General features: G+C 35.1%; 1 protein-coding gene across 2 annotated transcripts in view; it reads right to left on the bottom strand.

Annotated features, from left to right (window-relative positions):
* Nucleotides 1–22,629, bottom strand: part of HBS1L (HBS1 like translational GTPase) — a 64,451-nt gene that overhangs the window by 33,118 nt on the left and 8,704 nt on the right. The window lies entirely within an intron of this gene.

Genomic DNA, 22,629 nt, shown 5'->3' on the forward strand with positions numbered 1-22,629 from the left:
CAGGTAGGCATCCAGGCAGGTCTTGAACATCTCCAGAGAAGGAGACTCCACCACCTCCCTGTGCAGCCTGTTCCAGTGCTCCGTCACCTCACTGTAAAGAAGTTCTTGTGCACATTCATGCAAAACTTCCTATGCTGCAGTTTCCAGACGTTTCCCCTTGTCCTGTCTCCACTCATCACTGAAAAGAGACTGGCCTCACCACTATGGCCCCCACACTCAAATATTTATAAACCTGGATCAGGTCCCCTCTCAGTCATCTCTTCTTTTACTGATAGCCTGTTTTTTTTTTTCCATGAACAACAAGGGTCTAAAACTCAGGTTTTTGTATGCCTCATGAAATTACTAAAACTACTGATCCTGATATACACTTCTACATTAAAGCTGAGCGCTTCCTATACTGAACACTACATGTTCTTAAGAATCCCAGTAAATCCACATGTATTTTTTTGTCACAAAAAAAAGAATATTTCTTATACTAAAGAATATCCACTTTTTATATTTCTGTGCAGTATCAGTTCATTGTCAGAATTGGAAAACGATTTTTCAGTACGAAGGTATTTCGGAACATTTTTTCCTAGTATTATATATATTAAAAAAGTGTATTAAATTCTAGTATTTATCCTCAAACTAGAGATTCTACTTGCCAACTTCCCAATAAACCACAGTAACCTGCATTATTTCTACTCCAGATAAACACACAAAGCAAAAAAACACAGAAACATAAAGCAGTAGTGGGGGAAGGGGTTAAGTACTGCGTAAACCAGCAGTAGCATGGAAAAACGTATATGTAACCATGTCTTCTGATCTAAGGAGATATGGTTTGCATCCCTCCCTCTGCCACAGACTTTCTATATAACCACAAGCAAGTCACTTAAACCTTCACCTACCAATTATATAGCAACATTCACCAATTGCATAAAGGAGAAAAGACAGGGCACTGGCACTGTGCTTTGTACCATCACATCAAGCGATTGCTCCAAGTGTTTCATGACTCCATTTATTTTTCAAGTGCTCTACTGGTGGTGCACCTGAGTCTATCAGCAGTAACGTCAGTACAGACAGGACACAGTTCTGTCTGAAAAACAGATTAAGTAACTGAGGCCTGCATCACAATAATACTTTCCTTCCTATACGCTGCAATTTAAAACTAAATTTAAGGCCCTAAGATTGAAAAAAAAAATAAAATTCCAATCATGGGTTTTCCATGAGACAGCTGATGAAGAGATGCCAGCATGATTACATATAATCTCCTGCTCTGAAGAATCTATCATCCATTTGCCCACATGTATGCAGACTTACATGAACATTTAATACATACAAACATCACTGTAATAATCTATTTCAAAATACTGATTACAACATGCTTCAAATTTTTTCTATTCCTTCATGGACACCATAAAACCTCAACAGCTGCTAGCCTTTAAGTTTCCCTTAAAAACAGAATAACCGTATTTTTCTCCATTCAAATTCCACAGCACACAAGAATAACATGAGAAAAATTTTTTTTAAATGTCATTAGAGAGCTACACAGTACTGAAAGTAATTTTCTTTTTTTTTTTTTTTTTTTTTTGGTATAATTAGCTGAACTATTTGAAACTCATAAATTCTATAAAATGACCTAGAATTTGCAGCATAGTACAGCTTGCCAAAGCACACACTGGATCTTTGGTGGTGGTGGTACAGAGAATTATCAACATATCATAGCACTGGGAACAGTACCAGAACTCCAGGACTCTGACCATGTCCTACTACTTACGCAAGCAAGCATCTGAAGCAACAAAGGGTAATAAAGAAAGGAAAAAAAACAAATGTAATGATTTAAGAAACTCTCTTCCATTCCTCTATTATTCAGTTGCCTTTAAGGAACAGTCTGAGCGACTGAGACTGAAATAAAACTGTCATTTGTCAAAACTCAAGATAAAATGTCACTCCACTGTATTTAAATTATACCAGTTCAGAATACTTAGTTTAGGGAAAAGTATGACGTTATACTATTATAAACTGCAATGAACAATAGATGTTAACAATCTCACTCTCATGAAAATAATACAATCTACAAGAATAAAAAAGTCAATAAGCTAAGTTACCTTCTACAGTACTTAAACACATCCATTCTGAAGCCATTACTGAAAACAATTCCTCAAACAAGAGCATTTAACATTTTCTCTTTAAAAGAAAGGTTATTTCGTAATAGAAACCACAGTCAGGATTTCCAGGTAACTTTGTCTTCCTTTTATAAGTACTGCCTTCTTTGTAAAGTTTCAGATGGTGAATATGACTTTTTTCATGAAAATGGGAGTAGGAATTTTCACTGAAAAATGTTGAAAGTAAAAATATTTACTTATGTCTGACCAGAACAATTGCTTCATTTTTAAGGTTTGATAGTGTGTGGGGAGGGGGAGGACATACTCAGGAATATCAAATAGCTTGCTCTACCTCCAACATGGGCCAATTCTTTGCAGCTCTAACAAAACAGACCTGCTACAATTTACTAGCCCAACCCTGAAGGTGCAGAAACAGTTTGCCTTGCTACAGCCAGTTACCACTTCTGCATATGCATCAGGCACTATCAGAGGGGCTAGCAGTTTCTCTTGCAACAGTTAGCTGGCACTGGACATTGCTCAAGGCTTGCTTTCAAAGCTAACAGCTTCTGGCTAATTGAACAAATATGTTTTTGCAATTATGAGTTCAAATGAAGTGTCTTCCTGAGGTCAATTCCCCCCCCCCCCCCCCTTCCAGATACAGGTAGAACGAGGAAACTGGAAAAGAGCAGGCAAAAGTTTACTTTCAAAAAGAGCAGCAAAAAAATATAATTTGCCTAAGTTAAACCATTCAAAAGATCTTTTTACTTCCTGAAAAACAAGGAATAAAAGACTCAAACATTAATACAACAGAGGAGAGCAACAGTGAAAAAGAAGAATTTGAGATTATTTAAAAACCTAAATTGTGGAAAACTTGTAGTGAAAGCAGAGAATGCAAGAGGACACATACTGAGTGACAGATCACATACAGAAACTAAGCATGAACAGCAGGAGCAGAAGAAGATCAGAACAGAAAAGTGATGCAAGCTACGAGTGGAAAAAAGTGAATGTGGGGGAAAAAAAAAAATCACGGCCAATGACTGGAAAAATAGGGAGAGTAGGAACAGCCAGATAGAGATTGTAGTGATCACAAAATCATAGAATGGCCTGGATTGAAAAGGACCTCAAAGATCATCTTGTTCCAACCTCCCTGCTGTGGACAGGGTCGCCAGGCACTAGACCAGGCTGCCCAGAACCACATCTAGACTGGCCTTGAATGCATCCAGGGTTGGGGCATCCACAACCTCTCTGGACAACTGGTTCCAACGCATCACCACCCTCTGTGTGATGAAGTATAAAAAATGGAAACAAGATGAAAAACTCAAGAGTAACATGAGGAAATGTGTTTAGAACAGAAATAGGAATTACATGAAAAATTTTGAATATGACTTAACAAATTAGAGAATGACATACACACTGAAATTAGGTCAAGTTGAAATGGATGGAGTGGAATGGTTTCTAACTAGGCAATAACACATTATCCTTCCTGTCTGGACCTTAGCCGGAATTTCTGGAGTGTCACTGTAGCCTTGCCATCAACATTTTCTCTCTAACTGAACCCAAATGATGAAGAATATAGCAGTCAGTTACTGATACTCTCTTGCTCTTCTTACCAGAAAGAAGTACCTTCTAGTGGAACTTTACTGTGAATTTCATATTCAAATTGTGTGCATTCAAATACTCAAATATTGCTAAATTGACAAAAAAAAAAAAAAAAAATTTGTTATTTTTTTCTGTTGGTACCCATTGCCACTGTACCTGCAGGCTTCACAAGCAACTTCCTTTCACCATTTTAGTATGTTTTTTTATTCACAATGTCATTATTCCACTTGAGAAAATAACTTGGAATATATGATGTCCCTGAAAAACCTAGTATTTCAGAGAATGCTATAATGTATTTTATATGTCAAATTTCTTACTGACCTCTATCGCAGCTGTGAATATTCAGAGCTTTAGTAGATTAAACTCTTCCCTGTTTCCAGATGTTTAATGTGACACTCCAATCAGCAATCACCCTGAAGTAGTGTTAAAGCAATACAGTTCAACAAAGGAACCCATAGTTCAGTTCTATATGCAGACCACTGATTAAGTCTTTTCATAGACATGGCTATTTAGTCTGCAAACTGTGAATATAAACCAGACTAGATGAAAGAAAAACATCGTCACTGGAGTAAAACTCTCATTTCAAGATTTCCAGTTTCATTAAGCCAGCACCTCCGGAGTAAAAGGAGCAGAGGTCTACTGTACGGAAAAGCAGACCTGTGGGGGGACGTCTGCCTTCTAGAGATTACACAAAAATCAGCTGTCTCCTTTTGATGTTTTCAACACGTAAACATTTAAAGGTCCAATAGAAAATCACAACTATTAAAACAGTGACTTACTCATCCGTCAAGTTCTAGATAGCAATCCCTGCAGTATTTCTCGTGCCTACTGTGCCTATTACTTATAGCTAAATGGGCTAAAACTCAATCCTTCACATAATTGTAACTCATTGCAACTCATCCTGTAACTACTGAAACCGTATTTTTGGTAGGTGTATTTCTTGCACTACTCTCGAGTAATGCCAATGACATCCCTTCTCAATCCGTAACCAAAGCTACAATTTGCTGTAAAAATCATTTACTTATTAGACATTTGCAGTTGTTCTGTACCAGCGCCTATCCTCTCCCACACAAACAACTGAATCGTTGGTGGTGTTTTCTAATTCAACGAATTTTTCTTAAATGACTGTGAATTGTCTTTCACTGTGATTTAGAAAACGCTCAGATCGATATTTCTGAAGTGCAACTTCCTACCATAAATGGTCATGTAAAGAACAGTCAGCACCATATGTAGGATAACCCTAAAAAGATATTATCTATTGCTACTCAGTTAATTGAGTAGAATACACATAGGCCATGCAAATGAACACAATTTCTGTTAAAAACTTGGCCCAAAATGAGTATGTAAAACTGAAAGTACAATATGTACATTCTATTAAAATTGTAATTCCCCAAAATAACAAACAGCAACATCAAGGTTTAATTCTTAATTAATATTATAATGCCAGAGGATGGTGCTATTTGCTTGCACATCCTCCAATTAATTCAGAAAAAAAACGTCATGCCTTTTACACACACGGACATTCCTGATGATTGTATTACAGGACTGTCAAGATTTTACTAAAGAAAACTTTCCCAATCCACAACTTCTACTTATGCACTAAAACATCTTCAGTAAGAAGCAGAAGTTAACTATAAGGAGAATAATAACAAGAGAACAACAGACAGTACACAAAAAGTAGAATCATCTTGTATTTGTTCACTCTTCCACAACTTCTCTACAAACTTTCCCCAGAAGGTTAATAATGCGTTCTCTCAAAGCATCAGAAGAGACTAAAAAAATCTAAATGTTCAATATATAAAGGTGAAACAGTTCAACTACTAAAAAGCATATATCTAAACATATACAGTGTCCACAGCAAACTGACTCACAAATGCATTTAATTACACAAAGTCACTGCATACAAGAGTGATAACTCACTGACAATGCCTTTTGTATTTGTGCTTGCAAGGCTATGCTAATTTATCAGTAAATCCTCAGAAATGTACCATTTTTTAATTCGTATTTTTAAAGGCAAAAGATGGAGGTACTTTACTTACATATTTTACAAAATGTCAGCAACAGACTCCAATTTTTAAAGCTTTACCTATAATGAAGATGAAAGGAAATTACAGAATTTATTCGAATTTCACTAAAGGTCAACTCAGAGATAGTAGGAATGGTGATATGGGCTTGTCAATAGGAATGGAGCTAAGAAGATGGGAGAACATTGTGTGGAATAAAGATATTTCAACAGTTTTTGTGTTGTGACAAAATTGATTTCTTGAATATCCTCATCATGCTACCACTACTCCACAGACAGAATGAAAGATCTTCCCAAACCTGTAAATTGGGCATATCTCTGGAATTGGGTAAAACTAGGCACGAAGTCAGCAGTTAGTAATTGATAGAAACTTCTTACATACCATACCATCAACAACATAGTATGTGTTCAGAACACTGACTCACTTCTTTATCCCTTCACTTTGGCAAGCTACAATCTTCAAATTTATAAATTATTCTACTATAAACTCCTAAACAGATTTGGACATAAGCCTCAATGGAAAAGAAGACTATCTTTGTGGGAGAAGCTCAGTATTTATTTATATTTGTAACTCACCTCGAATTTTTGGTACAAATATTTAAAAGCTAATTAAATTAATTTTTTTTTGCTGTGCAACAGATGGCAGCAGAGGGGCAGTCAGACACAATGACATCTGACACAGAAGTGTGTGTGAGGCAAATGTGTGGAACTGTATTACTCTGTGTGGCAGAAGGCGGCGATGATTGCCTTCTGCTGAGATATAAACGTTATGGAGCAATATAAGATGACAAGAAGGAGCACTATCTCACCCCTTCCATTGACCAGTGATGGCTCAAGAGAAGCACAGTCTCCATCAGGAAAGATATTGCTTCCACAGCTGCTAACCCTTAAATGAGGGTGAGGAGAGGCAGACACAGGGTCCATCCCTTCCAGTCACTCAGGTGCACAGCTTGCACCTGAGCTCACTGGGTTAGCCATGTCTTCTCATCTGGTGCTCAATCACTGGTTCAGGCTGTGACGTGGCAATTCCACTGCATCTTCTACGTGGAAAAAATTGCACGTATTGACAGTGATTAACATTTGCTAAGCACTGATGAAGACTAAACAGTGGATGCAAGCACAGTAAGGCGGTGGGTGGTGCATTTCAGCCGTGACAACAGAGACACTGGGTCACCTCCGCTGGTACAGATTTTTATGAGCACAGCACGCAGGCTCTTGTTCATCATTAGCAAAACGCATAGCTCATGGTGGCTGTGCCGAGTGTTTTGTAGCTGAGAATTTGCTTTAACAAATAGTGTTATTGTGCTCTTTGTATCTCTTGTAGTTTCCATGGAAATAAATAGGAAACAATGCTTTTGGAGCAACCTACATACACAAACATTAAATATTTTCACCAAGCAGTAAAGCAACTCTCTATTATGAAAACTACAACCAGACAAGAGAACGTAAACAAGAATAGTTAATGGGAACAAAAAAGAAAAACATGAACAATGGCATGGTGGAAGCTACTGTGCTATCATAAGACCCAAAATAAAGATCAGTAAAAGACATCATTGGGACCGAATAAATTAGACACGGTCATTTTCCCAATTATTGCAAAACAGAAGCTGGAACAAAAGGTATGCTTAGTGCGTGCATTTCTTTACTACTTTAATAAATTGAGGAAACTGACACAGAAGAAGCTGACAGCATCTACAACAGTGACAACCAGGATGCAGGAAGACACGGCCACGTGAAGATGAAAGCAGTAAAAGGTAAAACTGGACTTCTAAAAATCTGCCTGTTTTGAGAAAGTAAGTTCTATGCAAGGCCTTCAGCTCAGTGAGTAAGATATGCCTGCTAATCTGGATGGAAAAAAGCTCCCAAAGGCATGAAAAAAATGAAAAGGGAAACAGGAGACATCATGCTACCACTCATGGCAGGTGCTCTGATGTTAAGGCAATCTTGCAGAGTAGCATCTTCCTATGAGAATCTAAGGTGGTGGTCATTTCTTTCAGAACAAGTATTATCTCTGGATGCCACTTACAGTAAATAGAATTTTTAGAGAAAAAAAGATATGCTTACGTGAAATAATGATACTGCTGATGAAATGATGCATATAGATGAATAATGCATAAGGGTCTTCACAGGTGATTATCTCAAGCCACACAACTTCCAGATCTAACAATGATAAGCCCCTGATGATGAAAGAACCATACTGAAAGAATAAGGATTGAATGGAAGTACTTCATACATGCTATTTTACAGGATTTTACAAAAGAGCACAGCTCAAAGATGGAATTGTAACTTGAAATCCTGCCTCTTCTGTAATTGCAACCACTTTCTTATACCTCAAACTTAAGATGATACAGGAAATGTACAACCTTATCAGAAGTTAAGTGATGTACTAAGTTGATTGTAAAAAGCAGTGAATGGAACAGTTTAATATACACATTTAGAAGTTACTTTAAAGCAATTATTCTGAAGTGAAAAATGTTTAACATGCTCAAATTTTTATCATTCTTTATATAACAAAGAATAAAAGAAAGAATGAGTGGGAAACAAAAGACATTAAAAATGCATTGTTCTCCTTTGCACGTGCAAATTAGGTAAATTTAAACATTTCACACAAAATCTGTTCAAATGAAATTTGCTGAGTGAACATACACCTCTTAGAGTACTCACTTTACTCGGACTAAATGTAAAAGAATGATGCAAAACTCATGCTTTTTAAAATCAAGTAATTAACAAGGTGTTTTCTATGGTTGTTTGTTTGTTTTTTAACTCCAAATTAGATGCTGATATTAATGAAGTACCTACTCTTTCCATCCCTTCATTAGTCCACAATTTTAGGTTAAGGGGAGGTGGTTTATGCCATTATTCCTTAACTGCAAAATATTAAGCAGTTTTAAATAAAAAAAATAAAACTGCATTACAATTCCTAAGTTGAAATTCATAAACAATGCTTTAATGATCCTTCTATTACTTTACACTATTATTTTATTATTCAACTTAGAACAATTTAAAAAGAATTTTAGGTTTGTAAAAAGTTTTTTTTAGGTAGATGGAACAGTTTAAGTATTCTGTGAAGACATCCAACATCAATTTTAAAAATGTAACACCACGAGAAAACACTTAAGGTTTCCTCATACTAACTGAATTTTGTTATGCCATATGACAAATAAAACAAGGGCCATATGTGTGTGAAACAAGAAGTTTCTATAATACGTTCATGCCCATCAATTTAGTTCTATAGATTACATTTATCAATTGATGACTAATATTAGGGATTAACAGGGATGCACTCTCCCCATATTTATATTAAGTAACACTAAGCCAGAACATCATTCTATTATTACCCAGAGTCTCATTCCTTTCCTTAAAGCTTAAATTTTCTAACCATGTTGGAAAAGCAAAAAAAGTCAAAAGGAAAAAGCCTAAAATAGTCTGGTGATGTGAGGCACTGCTAAGGATGTCAAGAAAAGCCGTGGATGCCCCACACCTGAAAGTGTTGAAGCCAGACTGAATGGAAGCCCATGGCAGGTGGGCTGCAATTAGATAATCTTTAAGGGCCCTTCCAGCCTGATTCTTACCCATTCTTTATTTGGTAGAACAAACTATCAATGAGGATACAAAAGCGTTACTCCACTTCCATTTCTTCTGTAGGAAGACTCCTCAGCTGTCTTAACTATACTAGCAGATTTGCATTTCTATTCTTTATACTGGGGTTTAAAGCTCAAGACACAACTCATCTCTATAGGTTCATCACCACCAGTTCTCTTCTGGTACATTTTCCAGATACTTTAGTGCTGTAAAGAACCTTGTTCATACATGTACTTCCTAAACCCTAGCAACTTCATTTGGGAAAAAAAGTACAATCTCAATTTTGTCCTTGGAAGTACAGAGATGAAAGTTCAATACACTGCACACATACCTACTAAACAGCAACTGTCTAACAAAGACGAATAAAACAGTTAGTAAGAACATTCCTATTGAAGGCCAATTACACTTTCTCTAAGCATGAAATGAGAAGCAAGCTGATATTACTGATTTATATTTTACTAAGGAGTTCTTCTGGGTTTTGATAATTTTTCTGTTGCCTCAACCGTCAAGTCAGCAGGCTTCAACATCTACTCACTCCTGTTGCTTCCTTTAATTCTAACTTAGTACATTCCCAAAGCAAACACAATTAGTTTGCCACAGTGCTGTCTTGCCTTCTTCATATAGGGTAAAAATTTGAGGCAGGTCAAAACACAAAGGATGCAATGGTTATTAAAAAAGACAAAGAGTACTGAAAAGTAAAAGCTTTAGTATTCTTTACTACATAAATGTGTTAGAGGCAACACATTTACAGAGAAAGTATCTTTGAAAGCTAGGTGTAAAACTGCTAAAGATCTCAGAATTTAACTTGCAAAACAAACACAGGCTCCATCAAAGAAGCTGGCTGATCAAGCACACTGAATTTATCTGACGTCAAGAACCTCCCACAGTGTCATAGCAAGTATTAGAAAAAAGAACTGACAGAAGTTAAAAAACAAAACAAAACAAAACAAACACATTCACACATCTATCTCTGCAACTTTAGAGACAAATCTCAAGCCATTATCCACCACACTGTACAAATGTTGCTACAATATACACATAATGAAGATGTAATTTCATGAGGAATACATTGTGGATGCTATCAGTGGGTATTTATTAGGAAGTCAGTGAACCTAACACGAGAATATAAAGCTGACAGTAGGGCTTTCACTAGCTAACTGAAAAAATCCTGGTATTAGGTAGTAACGTTATTTATCAAGGGAACTGTTGCAAGAAGAAGAGGTCCAGGTCATGCAAAATCAAACAAAATGAAAGCAAGCAAGGCAAAATCTACATGACACATATAGTAACATAGATCTAAGCAGCAAAAGATACATTAAAATCTGTTCTGCATTAAAATTTAGGAAAATATTATAAAAACTGTCCTACTTTCAGTGTAACAAACTTCCTAATTTACATAAAGATTTCCCTTTGTAATTGAAGCCTGTTTTACATTATCTACATTACGTTTGCACAATTTACGTACATTATCCCTCTGAGAATTTAACTATTCTCCAGTTTCCTAAGAACTCTTCTGCCCCAAGCCAAATGTATCAAGATCCTATAGTTATCAAAGATAAACTTGATTAAGTCTAGAAAAAAAAAGGGAGACTGAACATTACCATACTCTGAATAACGGAGATTATCTAGAAAACATCCTGCGTATAGATGGGATATGAAGCACAGCATAGGAGGCTCTATTGTTCATTAATTCTATTGTTCACTGAAACTATTCAGGAGATCAAACCTGGTTTATAAAGAGCTGTGTACCCTAGTCTAGAATAAAACCTGAATACAGTACAACACAACGTGGTTTCAAGTAAGTTTGCAAGATTTATCAGATGTAGTATATGAATGATAATGAATACCAGAAAGAGAAAAGTTCATTTGCCAGTCTGAAGAAGTGCATTTCATTCTACCCGGACTTCAGAGAAAAACCTGTGCAGTCTGAAGTTCTTTTTTTCCACGTTTTCCTCTTCCTTGTTGCAGTGAAAGAAGTTAAGACATATACAGCAGTAATTGCATGCACACAGATCACAACCACAACCTTACAAGTTTCTCAGAATACATATATCAGAAAACACAATTAAAATCATACAATAAATCACATTTTTGCCTTGAAAAGCATTTACTTAAGATCTTTAAGAGGCAATTTTCCTCTTTTTTTTTGACTTGGGCATCGAGTTGTTCTTTGCATATACCCACTTTCACCCCCTTACTTAGCTGGCAAGCAAAGTTAGTCATTTTCCTAAGTATGTAAGCCTGCAATAGGGAAGAGGAAAACATTAAAAATAGGAAAATGTGATTCTAAAACCACAAAAAGGTGGTAACAAGGACTCAAGGAGTACTCAAAACAACTTCAACTTATATTTTGGAATTAATTAGATATAAAGTTTCCATTTAACCTGGATTTTTAAATGCAGTAAAAACACGGAAGAGTAACTGAAGCAACAAGACCAGTCACAGTTCCTCCCTGTTTGTCAGCCAGGCATTACATATTCCACAGACATGGCTTTCCTCCATACTGAAGTTACTAGCAACATTATTTTTCAAAGGCTTTGGCTTTTTATGTATGAATTTCTACAGTAATTCTGTAGAGTTTTGACAGTAACTTCAAGATTTTAAGCTTCATGGCACAGGTCTAACAGAAGACAGGAGGAATCTGGTACTCAAGCTACTTGTAATTGTCAACTCTAAACACTAAAACATCACTTATCATGAAAGGAAATTCAAGGGAGTTGAGATGATTAAAAAAATGGATAATATTTTGTCAACAAAGGACAAAACATTTTGGTACAGAGGCATACAAGTAGCGAGTGGGCAACATTTCTGTTGGCATATCTATGACATAACAGTACAGCACACAACTGACAAGTCTTGTAACAATACTGAACCACATGGAATAAAAAAATGTATGATACTACAAAAGCACATTCAGAAGACAGGACAGAGATAAGGTAGGAACCGATAACACAAATTTTACCAGAAATAAAATTATCTGCAGTTTAAGTTACCTAGAATAAAAAAAGACAGTATAAAGTAATTTTGTATTTTCTTGTTGTATTTTAACATCACCTTGGCTTTTGCCTTTTAACTTCATTCCTGAATTTCTACATGTTCTTCTGCAGCTCAAGTTAACTTTTCCTTGGTAACAGATATATTTTAAATTAGTTTGTTGCTGTTGTTTAACTCCCACAATTTTGAATTCGATATACCCACACTTCTAACATTCAGGTGACACACTAATTTCTGAAGCTGAAATGCATTGGTTTACAAGTGTGAAATACCACTGTCTTAAGTCTAATCAACAGCTTCGCTTTGAGTACTCAAATGTAAACATCAGGGAGAAGTTACAGCTTCTGGATTGATAATACAGAAGCTACAGCAGCAATTATTTATCCGTAAAATTGCTAAATAATACATGCTGCAAAGAGCAGATTGCCTCTGAAAAAACACAGTATTTATCCTCAGAAAACAGAGATAAAATGCTAACAGCCAGCATTAAAGTGCTTCTAAATTAAAAGACCACTAATGCAAACGTAATTGCATTTTGCTTCCTATTGCAGGGAAAGTGCTGGCTGGGAATGGTAAAGTGATCACTATTACTGAAGAGCTCAGACTATCAACTCAGTAACTCAGAAAACAAGTCTTTTCCCATAGACAACACAAACAAAAACGTGAGACAGATGACTTGATAAAAACTTGTAAAATAGCCTTACTGTAGTCTTAGTTACAGAAAGAATACCTCATTCAATTATGTTTTCAAATAAGATACTCTTCCTTTATTTACAAGTTTATTTTACAAGGTCACAAACAATTCTAGAACAATTTTTCAGAGCTTTGAAATTCTATCATAAAAATAACTTTTTCATGACTTCTCTAACATTTTACATCTTACAACCATTACAACATGCATTTCTCCTACCAATCTGCCTGATGATTTTGATTCAGAATGCTCATGCTGAACTAGTATTAAGACTCCTGTTCTCAGCACCATATTTATCCAAACCTGAGTGTGACATACTGATAAAGGACATTCAACATTGACTATTAAGTGTTAATCAAGCAACTTTAAACACTTGGTCCACACAGAAAATGTAATATAAGGAGGAAAAAAAAAAAAACAGATGTACTGTGCCATTTTTCCTATACTGACTTGCAAATGACAATCTTAAGGGAAGAAAACTGTCATTCAGTACTAGTAGTAAATCTACAGATAGATAATTCTCATGCTAGCAAAGAAAAATCACATAAGAATCTGCCACACAAAACAGAAAAATATATGTTTTACCAAAACTGGCAGTGGAGAATGGATTACCAAACAAATTTCCAATTTAAGATTTTTGAAAACTATGACTTCTCAACCAAACCTTCCCAGCACTCCAGCAATCACATCTGAGATTTCTGAAAATTTTTCACATTACCTTTTAAGGACACAAAGAAAAGGAAACAATGGCCATCTTTACCATGACCTGGAAAGGACTGATATACAACATCACTGAACAAGCAGAGCTACTGTTTCCCCAAGATCACTGCTTTTTTTCTGGAATCTTAAGCTTCTAAAATAATAATAACCATTTTTAGTTTTATCTAAGATCTCTGAGTTTCCAAGCAAAACACTCAACTTTCACACACAATGCAGCAACTATGAAAATGATTGACCTTGTATCGGATTATATGTTGTGTGAAAAAGGCAAATCATACTAGTGTTAACTATAAAAAAAACTCTATAAAACTATAAAAGAAAACTCTAAAAACACTTGGAGTGTCACTTTTTCCATTGTAGGTGTATAGTATGTATAAGGAGAAGCTCAAAGAGATATCTCAAAGGATTTTAAGAAGCTTTTCAATACTGATGACACATTTTTCCCTGAAATAACCCACTTCCTTTCTAAAACCCACACAGTACCTTAGTGTCAAGACTGAATTGCTTCTCCTGAAATACGTGAATACATTTTTCTTACCTAAAACACTGAAGTCTTACATTATCAGTCGTATCTTAAATCATGGAAAGTAGCATTGCTAGTCATGTCAGATTTCACACGTTTCCATTCAGTAAAGAACACATTCCCCTTGCCACAGGCTGAATATGTGTTGTACCAAAGTATCACTAGGTGTAAAGGGCTCTTATCGGGCATTTGAGAACTTCCATTACTGGATAATGAGAAAAGCCAATGGAAGTTGGGAAAAATATTTCTTTTCAGTATCTAGGTATAAATTACCAATTTTGTAATGGGCAAAATCAAGGGATTACAGCTAAGTATGGTAAGTGGAAATAAAAACTTTTTGGCTAATGACAGCATATTGGACATCACAATCAAACTTCACCATGTTTTTTTCTCCAAGATTTCTTTGGAGTTCTCCCTAAGATATCAGTTCATGATTTTATTTTTAGTTAAGACTTCCAAGATCACCTAATCACAATAACAGAGCAGAAATGGCCAAAGCTACTTGTCAATATTGGTGCCCAGTTGCAGCATATGAACTCAGTAAAAAAAAAAAAAAAAAAAAAAATCATATGTGCTTGGACTGAAAAAGCACCATTAAGAATCAAAAATAAGCCTTGCTGCATTCAAATGAGTGATAAGAAAAAGCTATTTACATTAACTCACTTTGTGGTAATGCTTGTGAGATTTCCATTTTCTTCTGGCGTAAGGCAAAATTGAAAGAAGATATTTACACAGAAGAGTCAAAGAATGAATTCTAGAAAACTGTTAAGACAAATAATGTTAAGTAAATGCAAGCTAAGCATCTACTTGTTTTGCTTGTGGGTCATATTCTTGAAAATGTCCTGACTTCATATCAACAACCTGAATACCTGCATTATTAATAAAAATCAGAAATCAACAACAAATGTCAGTGAATAAGTGCTTGCTAAAACGTAGTATATAATAATACCTAAATAATAAAAATACTTGCTATAATATGGTATGATAAATATACTATTAACAGACAAAAGAGAAGCAATACAGTTCAACATGTAGAAAAATAGACCTACACTCTATTCCTAGATTATCTGGCACATCATAAGTAAGGCTTTTCAGCTTCCTGTGCTTCACTTCCTATTTAGCCTTTTTACTGTATTCCACCAAATATTTATACATATAACACTATGAAGGCCCTGTTCTACCATGATACAAAATAGCCAGTCCCCCACACAGATAGTTCAACTATGACAATGGCACTCATTTGAAAAAGATTCTTCCTTTCTACCCCAACGCCAAGCCAAACATGCTCAGTTCACAGTATTTTTTTTTATTTCCTGCAAGGAGTGCACATTTACAGAGATTTGACCTCCTTCTCGCTCACACATCACTAAAACCAAAATATCTTAGTGTCATAAAGTGGTTAACAATTCCGTTAACAGTGCCTGAAATGGAATAGAATCTTGCTCGCTCACCAGTATCTGTATTTGTTCTGTAACTCTAACGAGGGTAACAAGAGATGAAAATGTAGTTTAGACAGAAAAAGCAAACAGAAATGAAATGAGTATGTACAGAATGCACATCTTTTTTGACTAAGGCACCATTTTTACATAAATATTTTTGAGAAATTTGAACTTCTAGAGAAGCCACTCTGAGAGCAACCATATTGCAACAGTGCACTTTCACAGTGTAATCTGAGCAGCACTAACAGCCACTGCTTAGAAAAAAATGGACACCTGAGCAGTGCTACAAATATGACAAACTTCATTGCTTTAAGAAAATATATTAAGATTTCATTCTTTGATTTCATAGACCCAGAAACTCAATATAGCCAAATTAAATACTAAGATCCATCTTCATCTACTACTAGCTTGACAATGAATAAATACTTCACTAGTAAAACTCTTCTCCAGAACATCCATATTCCTACTGCAGATTCACTAATCTGAAATTCTTGAACTGCTCATGAAGCATGAATTCTCATTAAAAACACGTCATTTTAATCTTTGCAATCCACAATTTTACAGGTTCTAGCCACTTTCTAGTCACTTTACCACCAGAAAGTTGTAGAGAAGGACAATGAGTTATTCTGTAAAGGAATAATGATGCCAACAGAACTACAGACATACCTAAGAAGTCATAGAGGCTTAATTTTAACAGGCCATTTTTAAGTACGCAATGTAATGTTTCCACAAACTAAATAATGTATATTTCTCTAATGACAGACACCAGAAACTTATAAAGAACTTCACAAGAATCATTAATTTCAACAATCACCTAAAATCACACAAACTGAGTTAGCTTTGACTTCTGGCAAAGGAAAAAAAAAAAGAAAAAGTACTTTAAACTGTGTAGATAAAAGAATAATTTGGTTGTACAGCATAGTAATATTAAAATACAGACCCCATTCCCTCTGAACTGCCCCATTAAGATAGCAATTTGTGAAGCAGAAGAAAGCTCCCTGAAAATAAATAACACATTCATTGGCTTTGGATTTTATTTCATCTCTGTTTTCTAGTACAGAGTAAATACATCTGTTTCACACGAAAAATGATTCTGTTAACCTCCCTACTGAAAATGCTGTAAGGTCAAAACCATTAGGACACACAGAAGTATATACAAGTTAAAGAAGTGACATTTCCTCATCATCTGAACATACGACTGAACTTCATGAACTGAACATAAAATCTACTTCAGAGCTTGCCAGCTGTCTGTATTTCTTGTAAATAGTTTTTATTGGTAACTCTTATCTCAGTTTTCAAAGAAAAAAAAAAAAAAAGCAGCAAACCCTCACCTTTTCAGTACTTTGTAATTCACAGAGTAAAAATAAAATTCTTAAAGCGATGAGATTGGGTGGGTTTGTTGCGGCTTTTTTCCCCCTCCCTACCACAACTCAATGTTTAATACAAAGACTGTTTTTACAACAATTTTAGAAAATTGGGCACTTTAGATTTCAGACCTGACTGTGTATAGAACTAAACTGCTGTCTATATATAACATACTGTGATAAACTGTACATACTCCATAAAAAGAATTCATATCCTATCATCTTAGAACTATTTTGAACAGCTAGTCATTTCTGCAGAAACTGCTCTGAAACTTTCTGCATAAGTGCTGATTTTTAGAAATCGCTGATTAATGAAAAATGAATTTGAATCACATGACTGGAGGAAAACGTCAGAACAAAAACAGCAAACTCCACCCCTCTGCACCAACTGGTCTCTTCAAAATATTATTGTACAGCAGTTCCAGAAACTGAAGTACCTTGCTGCTTTTTAGGATCCCAAGAATTGTCTGAACAATTCGATTAGAAATTACTCAAATCGCAATTTCTGAACTAAAAACAACAAATAACAGTCATGTGAAGTTTTTGATCTCATTGTTCTAAAATTGGAATTTTCTGCTCCTAACATCCTACAAGCTGGGAGGGAAAAAAAGCACCGAATTCTCTGTTGTGATTTAAAAAAAAACAGGTAACTATTACTACATTAAAAAGTACGCAAAAGCAATCATTTTTGAAATCCTACTGGGGGTTATTTTCGTACTCTTCTCTTATTTTATTTTTACTTTTCATTTGCCCTGATTTTCCAAAATAGGTTCTAATAGAAATCAAAGTCAATTCACACTCGTTTTCCAAAGCATGTTCTGGTAAAAATCAGCTAGAAAAAGAAACCCAGAAGAGGTAAATGGAAGAGATACTCAGAAACTTTATTTAGTAGTCTATGTAGTACCTTCTACCATAACAAAGATCTAGAAAGCTAGTACTATTTTGTGCCTTTTTCTTCTTTCACTGATATCCCTTCATTTTTAAGACCCTAATACGGTTTTAAAATGCTATCAAAATTATCAACATAACTTCAAACACCCGTTTCGAACAAAAGCAAATTGGAGCCTGAATATAGTATCTGAAGCTGTATTAGCATGTGTCAGTTTCTGCCCTATTTTCTCCAAGGCAATCTTTCATTGAAAAAATGATGCCTGTGCATATTTAGGCACATTATGTATGTGCAATATGTGCATATTTCAGTGTTCCCACAACAGAAGCAATTACAGAACATTTAATCACCACTGTAATTTTATGAAGAAATTAACAAGAAACTGTAATTAAGACTGCATTTTCAAATATGCATTTTATTTAAGCATATAAAGCAATATCCAAAACATAATTTCATATAAAAAAATCAGTATCCACTTAATTAAGAATAACGTGCAAGATAAATTTAATGTATGCAACACCTTTGAAATATACAGTCCAAATACCAGAAGCCATATGTCTACGTAGCTTGACATTATCTTTCACATGTTCATATGTCAACACAGACACAAGTACTTTACAATGTTAATGTGTATTCCAAAACAAATACAACTAACCCATATTAGACAAAAATACACAGTAGCTGCAATTTGAAGGGAAAAATTATATATACACACCAGTAAAATAAGATTATTTTAAGCATAACACAGGCAGAAACAGAGTTGTTATACACAAATGCCATATACCATTATATTTATGGAGTATTTTAAGAATATTAAATCCATTACTGATGAAAGAAACCTGGTTCTCATTAACAAGATTAAAGAAATTAAGGAGTAACAACAAAGCATACACAGTAACACCTTTGGTTTAAAAAAAAAAAAAAAAAAAGTAAATTTTTGCAAGTGTTGAAATTGCCTCTGCTGAAAATTAATTGGAAATCAGATTTATTCTTCATTTAGGCATCCTTTTAGTGCCCAGCCTACAAATTTGTATTAATTTAAGCCTCGTTTCAGGATTCAGAATTACAGGCTGAAGAAAAATTCCTCCCCCACTCCTTATACACAGAAAAGCATGCATTGTTTCTTCAAGATCACTGGCAATACTGAGATACATGCAAACAAAAAAATATTTATACATGAAAATTTAGCTACCAAACAAGATCCAAAGGTTTTTTTTATTAAGATATCAATTCTATAGTAAGAACCCCAATAAACATATGATACTGGCCTTGGGCTTCAGTCACTTATTCAAAGTTTCATCTGCATGAAACCCATGGCAAAACTGTTCTAAGTACTACACATTGCCACCTACTTCTTGCACATGCTTTCCAAATGCATCCACAGTTATATACTTCCATGTATGTCCCAGTACTCAGCTCTAAGTTTATTACAAATGCTAAGAAATTTCAGGCAAAGAACAGTGGACAAGAGATTGAAAAAGTAGACCAAAAACAATGAAAAGTTCAACACAACAAAGATTTAGAGGGAAAAAAAATCTTACAAGAAAAATTTAGAAATGTACACATTAGAAATCTCTACCTAGCCCCAAGAGTACATGGAACATAAGAAAACAAGGAGATCTCCAATATATAGCCAGGCATGCCTTCAGCAAGCTTTCCACTATTACTTCACATACAGAAATTAAAATTTATCTACTAGAAGAATATAAACCATCAAAAAAACTCGCTAATTTTAGCAATAAATTCTCCAAATAGGACATTTTGCCTCAGTGGGAAAAATACATCTGAACTTTGTAGAAGTGAGAAGCTAATACTAACTACAGAGAAACAGACAGCTATAAAAGTACAATTTGCTATTAAAACTGATCAGTGAAGTAGTGTACAATCTACCTAGTTCCATCAAGAATATGAATCTAAGAGGGATCAAGAAACTACACGGATGTTAATTTATGGAAGAAAGGTAGATCCTCGACCTAAAGGCAAAGGAAATACAACAATTCTGTTCCTGCTCATGAACTTACGAGAACACAGGGTGAATGCTGGATTATATTGCTTATACTTCAATGCTTTAAGGCACTTGAAACAAGTAAGGATACAGACGATTGAATCTAAAATGTAATCTAGAACATAAACACGTCAGCACTGTTATTAAATATAACTTTTATTAGTAAGAATTAGAAATATGAATGTCATTTGAGAGGTCAGAGGTCAGATTGCTGACAGTCCTACAAAACAACAGCTAGCATCAACCAGACAAACAAGTAAATATACAGAACGTGAAATTTATACCTGAGCACACTGGAACTCATCCTGTTTTTATTTAGAAACAAAATTACAGTGCAACCTGAAGTCAGGAATCAACTTAAGTTTTTGTCCTATCTTTTGATACAACACACTAAATGAAAACCAGATTAAAACCGTATCTACTCTTCTATACTAGCTGCCAAGTTTGTTACAAATAAACATATTACAGTACCCGAACAAATGTATTTTTTTAGTTGCAGCAGTACCTCTATTGCACATTTTGCTGATAGGAATCTAAAACACTGACACTGGAAGTATACCAAAGAATTAATGTATACTAATGTATACCAATGTAAAGATACACACGTCTCTAACTTGACTAACAAGGGCACCAGAATCTGGTCATCAGCTAAAAAAGTCAGTTCTAGATGTCCCAATTCCAATCTTCAGTGTAAAGCTTTGAAACAACAGTGATGGTGGCAATAGTAGAAAACAATATGTGTACACCACTATGGAAGCTTTCTTCAAAACGGACAAGAGGCAGATATAAACAGCACCTATGCTTTTTGTCTGAAACATTTTCTTCCACTAAGAAAATACACCCATGCTAAAGTTAGAAGCTAGTCCAATGCTCTTCTAAAGGACTTGAAAACAAATGATAGAATTCCACTAAAACTTCCCGTGAAACATGTGCCACATATTTATCTACAAAACAGCTACAGTAAAATCCTGAAACCCATATTCTGACAGATGACTGGAGAATGGAAGAAAGGGAATGCAATTTCAAATGTAAGCACTTGCTCCCCAACAAATTTGGTCCTATTGAAAACTATACACGTCCTATTACAACTTTCAATCAAAACCTGAGGTTAGTGAGGCTTTTTAAAAATGAAGAATTTTTTCAGTATAATAAAGAGAATAGTGATTAACAGCATACCTTACCAGAAGATTAAGCTTTAAGAGCATTTAATAAAACAGTTGCAATCTAAACTGAAGTTTCCACACTCCAAACTACACACTACATAGCAAAACTGAGTTATTTCAAAAAAATAATACTTCAGTGTTCTTCCCCATGAAACATATATACAAATACCCCTGGACAGGTGTTCCAACAAGTCCAACGAGGTTTATAAGATATTGTATATGCCATATCAACATACTAAAGTTTGAGACTTCACAAAAGTTAAAAAAGTTGTAAGAGAAAATTAAGCAAAAATAAAGATATTCAGTGCAACAGTTAAAAAGTTCACATACAAATTTGTTACCAATCTTACAGTGAGAATCGTCACATCAATTAAAAAAATTTAAAAACTCAATTCTGGACTGTAAATAGGTCCTATGTATTTCTTTTTACAACGTACCAAGATAAAAACATTGATTCTTTTCTTTTTCCTTGTGCTACTTTCTTGTAAAAGCTTTTTGTTGATTAGCTTTTACAATATCATCAGGAGATGCTGTTTTGAAGTCAAATGGCGTTATGGCTGTTTTAGGAGCAATTTCCTTAGGTTTTACATCTTGTACTTGTCTACTGTACAGGAAAGCTTTATGCATACCAACTGTGTGTCGCTTATAACCTTTTGGAGGATAAGGAAGACATAAAGTTAAAGCAAATGCTGAAGGTCTTGCACGCAGAGCCTTCATCCATGAAAGGGACAAGTCCTGCCTCTTGGAAGTAAGCCCTCTTCTGGTCTTACTTGTTTTACCTAAGACAGAACATTTTCCCTGCTTTGCCTTTAAAAGTTTTGTTTCGGGAATTAAGACATTTGACTGTTCTATCACATTCTGCTCTGCAGGTGCATTCGCATTTTTTAAAAGGACACTTAAATCAATGTTTGTTCTTTTAGAGGGCCTCAATTCAGTTACATTGAGTACAGAAAAGTCTGCTTTCTGTTGAGTATCACCTACTTCAATAGCCTCTGCTATTAAATCAGAGAGTGTTAAGTTCTCAACCTCCTTTAGTGGAGAAACTGAAGAGAGGGCTAGAGAAGACAAAGATCCCGTTAACTCTGGCATCCCACTTGCAGTCTGTGGTTGACTTACTAGTTGTGATAGCGATGAGGTTCCCAAATTCTCATCTGAGATACTTGCTGTTGCCTGGGTATAAAGATCAGCCAAAGAATAACAGTGGCTTGCACCGCTTTCCTGGTGCTCCTGAAGTAAGTCAGCCAATGATGTATTTCCAGACCTTAAAACTGGCAACGCAGCCATTTCTGAAGAGGGGTTTTCTTGCGTTCTACTTTGCACAAGTGAAGAAAAATTTTCAAGTTCCTTCTTTCTATGTGCAGTATGGCTGACTTCATTATCAAGAGCCAATTCTCCTAAAGCGCACGTTACGCAAGGACTGCAAAAATTTTCATTACTACTGCCAGCAAAAGTTTCTGAGGAAATAGATGGAATACTGTCTTTAAGACTCAGAGAATCATAAGCCACATTCTGCATCAGCAAGGATTTCAAGTCCTGTGCTTCCTTGCATTTCA

Source organism: Lagopus leucura, unplaced genomic scaffold (genome assembly GCF_019238085.1).
Source record: "Lagopus leucura isolate 7727_CA_CO unplaced genomic scaffold, USGS_WTPT01 Super-Scaffold_73, whole genome shotgun sequence".
In the NCBI taxonomy this organism is placed as follows: domain Eukaryota; kingdom Metazoa; phylum Chordata; class Aves; order Galliformes; family Phasianidae; genus Lagopus; species Lagopus leucura.